The sequence below is a fragment of the Symphalangus syndactylus genome, chromosome 22 (genome assembly GCF_028878055.3).
Source record: "Symphalangus syndactylus isolate Jambi chromosome 22, NHGRI_mSymSyn1-v2.1_pri, whole genome shotgun sequence".
NCBI classification, from domain to species: Eukaryota; Metazoa; Chordata; class Mammalia; order Primates; family Hylobatidae; genus Symphalangus; species Symphalangus syndactylus.
Genome location: NC_072444.2, coordinates 26952434 through 26960598, shown reverse-complemented (window position 1 = coordinate 26960598; position 8165 = coordinate 26952434).

The following is an 8165-nucleotide window of genomic DNA, read 5'->3' as shown; positions in this document are numbered from 1 at the left end:
TCCTGCCTCAGCCTCCTGAGTAGCTGGGATTACAGGCACCTGCCACCATACCCAGCTAATTTTTTGTATTTTTAGTAGAGACAGGGTTTCACCATGTTGGCCAGGCTGGTCTCGAACTCCTGACCTCAAGTGATCTGTCGGCCTCAGCCTCCCAAAGTGCTGGGACTACAGCTGTGAGCCACCATTGCTGGCCTATTATGTATCTTTAAATAGTTGCTTTCTGGAGCAAAAAAGAAAAAAACACTATTTTTTTTTCTCTCTTTTTTTTGAGATGGAGTCTCATTGTCGCCCAGGCTGGACTGCAGTGGTGTGATCTTGGCTCACTGCAGCCTCCACCTCCTGTGTTCAAGTGATTCTCCTGCCTCAGCCTCCCTAGTAGCTGGGATTACAGGCATGTGCCACCACGCCCAGCTAATTTTTGTATTTGTAGTAGAGATGGGGTTTCACCACATTGGCCAGGCTGGTGTCAAACTCCTGATCTCAAGTGATCCACCTGGCCTCAGCCTCCCAAAATGCTGGGATTATAGGCGTGAGCCACCATGCCCAGCCAAAAACTGTTTTCTACAGCAAAGGATAACTATAAGAGTAAAATTTTCAGGCGAAGTATGAAATAACAGTGCAACCATAGCAGGCTGCAGGGAAGGATAACTATTTTTTATTTATTTAGAGATGGGATCTCCCTCTGTCACCCAGGCTGGAGTGCAGTGGCGTGGTCCTAGCTCACTGTACCCTAAACTCGCAGATTCAAGCAATTCTCCTGCCTCAGTCTCCGGAGCAGCTAGGGCTACAGGCGTGTGCCACCATCCCCAGCTAATTTTTTTTTTTTTTTTTTTTTTTGAGACAGAGTCTTGCTCTGTCACCCAGGCTAGAGTGCAGTGGCACGATCTCAGCTCACTGCAACCTCTGCCTCCCGGATTCAAGTGATTCTTCTATCTCAGCCTCCCAAGTAGCTGGGATTACAGGTGCCCACCACCATGCCCAGCTAATTTTTGTATTTTTAGTAGAGACAGGGTTTCACTGTCTCTACCAGCCAGGCTGGTCTTAAACTTTTGACCTCAGGTGATCCACCCACCTCGGCCTCCCAAACTGCTAGGATTACAGGCATGTGCCACCGCACCTGACCTTTTTTTTTTTTTTTTTTTTAAGAGATGGGGTTCGCCATGTTGCCCAGGCAGCTCTCTTAACTCCTGGTCTCAATCAATCCTCCTCCTGCCTCGGCCTCTCAAAGCACTAGGATTATAGGCAGAAGCGCTATTTTAAAGCAGTTAGGGATTCATGGCAACAACTTAAATTTTACTCTACAGGAAGGTCTTCTGCTTATAAGTTGAGCAAGTACAGGTCAGAATGGGTAAATTAATAACTTCCAGTATTTAGAAAGTGAAAAAATGATCTTTTTTTTTTTTTTTTGAGAAGGAGTCTCACTCTTTCACCCAGGCTAGAGTGCAGTGGCGCGATCTCGGCTCACTGCAGGCTCCGCCCCCCAGGGATCACGCCATTCTCCTGCCTCAGCCTCCCACGTAGCTGGGACTACAGGCGCCTGCCACCTCGCCTGGCTAATTTTTTGTATTTTTAGTAGAGACGGGGTTTTACCGTGTTAGCCAGGATGGTCTCGATCTCCTGACCTCGTGATCCCCCCGCCTCGGCCTCCCAAAGTCCTGGGATTACAGGCGTAAGCCACTGCGCCCGGCCAAAAAAATGATCTTTTGCTGTGGTCTCTTTGTTTGCCATCCTGTTTGCATTTGGTATAGCTCTAACTTCTCTGAGGACAGACAATTAAAAGGAGGCTAAGTGCACAGCAGACAAAGAGTGTCACAGTCATGTGTCACCCTCTTGTGTTGTGCCTTGGCAAATACTTGTCATCTAATTTTACTTTGGAGATGATAAGGAATTATTAAACACAATGATGAAAGCATTTTGTAGATCGGTGAATATACATATTTTGTGTCATGAGTGGGGTATGTGCAGCTGTGAACATCTGGCTGTCTGCCAGCATGCCCCCCCGAGTGTTAGTCTCTGTAGCATCTGATGAGTCGATCTTCCTGACATCACAGAACCCAGCTTTTATGTGTTTGGGAACAGTATAAAGAAATAATTATTCATTTCTTTGGCTAAGTGTTTTGATCAACCAACATGTCTTCTAAGTGTATTTTGTCTGTGAAGCCTGAAACATTCTAATCACCTAGTAAAGACAAAGCAAAATAAGACCTTAATTTGGATCTATATACTCAGCTGATTAGCCTTTAAGCATAACAGTCTGTTTATCACCTTTTTTTCCTGCTGGTTATTGTCTAATTAAGGACCCAAAAAAATGACCATCCCTAAAAGCAAATAGCCTGTACCCTCTGGGAAAAATTAAATCACTGTCTTCCCCCACTCTTCCCGGCATATAAATGGCATTTCATAGCTGTAGATGTTGCAATGATATCAGTGTATTCAGGTGAGACTGAAAAGACCACTCCTGACAAGCAATTCTTTCCTCACCTTATTGAGCATAGATTGCCCAGTAGTTTGTTGTTGTAAACAAGCAGTAGAGTCTGTTATTATTAAACGTCTATAACTTTGCTCCTGACCTTCATCATTGTAAGACAGTAGCAATTTTTTTCCTTTTTTTTTTTTTTTTTTTTTTTTTTTGAGAAGGAGTCTTGCTCTGTTGACCAGGCTGGAGTGCAATGGCATGATATTGCCTCACTGTAACCTCAGCCTCCTGGGTTCAAGCAATTCTCCTGCTTCAGCCTTTTCAGTAGCTGGGACTACAGGTGCGTGTCACGACACCTGCCTCATTTTTTGTATTTTAGTAGAGACGGGTTTCGCTATGTTGGCCAGGCTGGTCTCGAACTCCTGAGCTCAGGCAATCCACCTGCCTCAGCCTCCCAAAGTGCTGGGATTACAGGCGTGAGCCACAGCGCCTGGCCAACAGTAGCAATTTTTAAACTTACCCCAGGCCGGGCACTGTGGCTCACGCCTGTAATCCCAACACTTTGGGAGGCTGAGGCAGGTGGATTGCCTGAGCTCAGGAGTTCGAGACCAGCCTGGCCAACATGGCGAAACCCTGTCTCTACCAAAAATTCAGAAATTAGCCAGGTGTGGTGGTCTGCGCCTGTAATCCCAGCTACTCAGGAGGCTGAGGCAGGAGAATCGATTGAACATGGGAAGCAGTGGTTGTAGTGAGCCGAGATCACGCCACTGCACTCCAGCCTGGGCAAAAGGCGGAGACTCCATCTCAAAAAAAAAACATAATAAAAAATATTTTTGAGACTCTATCTAAAAAAATAAATAAATAAAATAATAAAAAATAAATAAACTGGCCGGGTGCCGTGGCTCACTCCTGTAATCCCAGCACTTTGGGAGGCCGAGGCAGGTGGATCACGAGGTCAGGAGTTCGAGACCAGCGTGGCCAACATGGTGAAACGCCATCTCTAAAAATACAAAAATTAGCCGGGCGTGGTGGTGCGCATCTGTAATCCCAGCTACTTGGGAGGCTGAGGCAGGAGAATCGCTTGAACCCGGGAGGCAGAGGTTGCGATCAGTCAAGATTGCGCCATTGCACTCCAGCCCGGGCAACAAGAGCAAGACTCCCTCTCTAAATAAATAAATAAATAAATAAATAAATAAACTGACCCTAGACTATAAACTCTCCTGTTTATATATCTCGTTCATATGTTCATCTAGTTTTTGTTTTTTGTTTTTTTTTTGTCTGAAATCCTTTGCTATTTGTAACACTGAGGTCTAGCTTGCTGCAGTGTGACAGACACTTAGATTTTGCATCCGGTCCAGCAGAGACTGCTCAATCTAAATGAACTTTGTGGCTCATTTCCACCTCACTTTTTCATTACTGTTCTTTCGGGAAATTACTTCCCATCAGCAGTATTTACCCCAGCTGGTGAATCAGAGGGGGCTCTTTTTTATAGATAATAAACACTAAAGATTGAGGGCAGCAGATCCATCCCCTGGTGTCAGCTAATGAAGAGCCTCACATGAAAGCTTATGCAGAGGGGACAGGCATAGCGTTAATATCCTGGGATCCAAGATTACGCACTCTTCTCTCACACGCTGCTGAACAGATAGCAATGATAATTAATTATTTAAGCAAAGAACATGAGAGCCAACACAGGCGGCAAAAAGAAAGAAAGAGAGGGAGGGAGGGAGGGAGGGAGGGAGGGAGGAAGGAAGGGAGGGAAGAAAAGAAAGCTGCACTCTAGGATCTTCTATTGAAATCATTTTAATTAGTACAAGCTATGGAGCCAAGGGAAATTGACCAAGATACTTAATAGCAAAAGAATTTTTAAAAACTCTCTACCACTTTTATTTCCGTAAAAAAAAAAAAAAAGAACTGAGGTTATGTATTTGTATACACTGCTGTCAAAACGGAGTTTGAGAATGGAATTGCTTCCGCAGGCTCCCTTCTGTGATAGCATATCAAAGAAAAAGGGTGAAACCTTCAGGAGGTTTTCATTCCAAATCTCAAATTTCCTGTCATTCCTGGTAGTTTTACTTTTTCTCTGTAGATTTCATGATACTTGGTTTCTTCCTATTCAATAAGCTGTGACACACTATTTTATTTTTATTTTTTATTTTTATTTATCTTTTTGAGATGGAGTCTTGCTCTGTCACCCAGGCTGGAGTTCAATGGCACAATCTCAGCTCACTGCAACCTCTGCCTCCCAGGTTCAAGTGATTCTCCTGCCTCAGCCTCCTGAGTAGCTGGGATTACAGGCACCCGCCACCACACCTGGCTATTTTTTGTATTTTTCATAAAGACGGCGTTTCACCATATTGGCCAGGCTGGTCTTGAGCTCCTGACCTCAAGTGTCTGCCCACCTCAGCCTCCCAAAGTGCTGGGATTTATAGATGTGAGCCACCATGCCCGGCCAACACACTATTTTAAAAGTTACAATCCCAAAAAGGCATAAGGTTTTGTTTTGTTTTTTTGAGACAGGGTCTTGCTCTGTCCCCTAAGCTGGAGTGCAGTGGCATGATAAGGGCTCACTGCAGCCTCTACCTCCTGGCTTCAAGTGATCCTCCCACCTCAGCCTCCCAAAGTGCTGGCATTACAGGCATGAACCACCACACCTAGCCAAAAGGCATAGTTTTGATCTAACTTTCAAATTCTAGGATTATGGTCCCTTGTTTGGAACTCATTGGTCATTCTATCACAGTCCATCTTTTCCACATTGTCAACCTCCCTGCAGCTAATGACAGTTCCTCTTATTATCATAGTTTTAATTTTGAATTCAGTAACATTTGGACATCTAACTCTCATTATTACTATAACTAACCTGGCTCTGTGACTAACAAAAGACTGTGTTTCCTTTGTGGGCATCTTTCTGACTTTGTTCCAATATTCACACTACCTTACACTAAGCTCTTTTTTTTTTTTTTGAAACGGAGGCCCAGGCTGGAGTGCAGTGGCGCCATCTCGGCTCATTGCAAGCTCCGCCCCCCAGGGTTCACGCCATTCTCCTGCCTCAGCCTCCCGCGTAGCTGGGACTATAGGCGCCCGCCACCTCGCCCGGCTAATTTTTTTTTGTATTTTTAGTAGAGACGGGGTTTCACCATGTCAGCCAGGATGGTCTCGATCTCCTGACCTTGTGATCCGCCCTCCTCGGCCTCCCAAAGTGCTGGGATTACAGGCGTGAGCCACCGCGCCCGGCACACTAAACTCTTAATATTCCTTTTAGTTGCACTGATTCATACCTTCTCCTGACTTTTGATCAAGCATAGCCAGTCTCTTTAGTCAATCACTCAAGGAATATTTATTGAGTTCTTTCCAGGTGCATGGCAGTGTACTAGGCAGGGGATAAAGCAGCAAATCAGACATATATTGTCCTTGCCTTCATAGTGAGTGAGAGACATCAATGAATTACATGATTGAATAATTCATTGCAACTGTAATTAAATGCTAAAAGCTGACATACAAGGGGCTGTGGGACCATACAACTGGGAATCTAGCCTTGTATTAACAGTCAAGGAGAGCTTCCTTGGGAAAGTAATATTTAAGCTTATACTCCAGGTATAAGTTGGAGTTAACTAATCAAAGAGTGAGGAGAAGAGCAAAGCCAACAGTAGGACCAGCCCATAAGAGAAAGGTCATGAGGAGACAAGAGAACATGATGAGATCAAACAACTGAGAGAAGGCTGGGGGCTGGAGTGCAGTGATGAAGAGAGAGGCCAGACCCAATTCATACAGGCCTTTATAGGTCATGCTAAGCATTTGGTTTTTATTCTAAGAGTAATGAGAATGATTGCAGGGTTTAAACAAGAATGTGACATCACCAGAATTGTATTTAAATAGCTGACTATGGCTATAGCATGGAAAATGGGCTAAAATGGAACAAGAGTAGTATATGAGTCAGCTATTGCTGCAATAATGCTGTATAACAAACCATCTCAAAATATAATGGTTTTTTTTTTTTTTTTTTGCTCAGGAGTCCTCAAATTGCCTGGCTTCAGGCTGTGAGTTGCCTATGACTCTGCTGAGTCGGGATGGGATCAGCAAGGTTTAGCTGCAGACTAGGATTAAATCTGCCTCAAGTTTCCTCCTCCTCCTTGGATTAGAGGCTAGCCAGGGTATATTCCTCTTATGATGAATGGTAGAAGAACAAGAGCAGTGGCCAGGCGCGGTGGCTCACGCCTGTAATCCCAGCACTTTGGGAGGCAGAGGCAGGCGGATCACGAGGTCAGGAGATTGAGACCATCCTGGCTAACACAACGAAACCCCGTCTCTACTAAAAATACAAAAAATTAACTGGGCACAGTCGCGGGCGCCTGTAGTCCCAGCTACTCGGCAGGCTGAGACAGGAGAATGGCGTGAACCCGGGAGGTGGAGTTTGCAGTGAGCCGAGATCACGCCACTGCACTCCAGCCTGGGTGACACAGCGAGACTCCGTCTCAAAAACAAACAAACAAACAAAAAAAGAACAAGAGCAGCAAGCCCAATTGTGGAAGCACATTGGAAGGTCATTGGCCATATCATCTTACAGCCTAGCCCCAAACAGTAGAGCAAGGAAGTATGTTTTACTCCAACAGAGAGAGGTATGAATAAAAGTTTTCTGATTCATACCCCAATATATCAAAGCAGCTATAAGTGAGGCATTTTCCTTTTTTTGTTTTGGAGACAGAGTTCCTCTGTTGCCCAGGCTAGAGTGCAGTGGCACAATCTCGGCTCACTGCAACCTCCGCCTCCCAGGTCCAAAGTGATTCTCCTGCTTCAGCCTCCTGAGTAGCTGGGATTACAGGCACCTACTACCATGTCCGGCTAATTTTTTTTTTTTTTTTTTTGAGACAGAGTCTCACTCTGTCTACCAGGCTGGAGTGCAGTGGCGCAATCTTGGCTCACTGCAACCTCCGCCTCCCAGGTTCAAGTGATTCTCCTGCCTCAGCCTCCCGAGTAGCTGGGATTACAGGCACGTGCCACCATGCCCGGCTAATTTTTGTATACATATATATTTTTCTTTTTTTTTTGAGACAGAGCCTCGCTCTGTCGCCAGACTAGAGTGCAGTGGCGCAATCTTGGCTCATTGCAACCTCTGCCTCCCGGGTTCAAGCACTTCTGCCTCAGCCTCCTGAGTAGCTGAGACTACAGCCACACGCCACCATGCCCAGCTAATTTTTGTATTTTTAATAGAGACAGGGGTTTCACCATGTTGGCCAGGCTGGTCTTGAACTCCTGACCTCGGGTGATCTCCTCACCTCGGCCTCCAAAAGTGCTGGGATTACAGGCATGAGCCACCATGCCTGGCCTTTTTATGTTTTGTCTTTTTGAGACAAAGTCTTGCTATGTTGCCCAGGCTGGTCTGGAACTCCTCGACTCAAGCGATCCTTCTGCCTCATCCTCTCAAGTAGCTGGGATTACAGGGCCAAACCACTGTGCTGGCCTTGGCATTTTCCTTTCTGATGGAAACCAAGTAAATGGTAGAGTTTATTGCTTTATTCATCCTAAGCTACTTTGCTTTAGCCCCTAAAAAACCTGCTTTAATTTTCTCGAGGCCTTTAACATATATGGTATAAAATTGGTATATTATCAGCTTTGAGCATTTAAGGAACAGTTTAGTATCCATGAGCCCAATTTTCTCATTGAGTCTCTGGATGCAGTATGCATATGATTTCTTGGTGACCAGAAGCACTTGCTATAACAATAAATGTCACAAGGAGTTTCAGAAACAAAT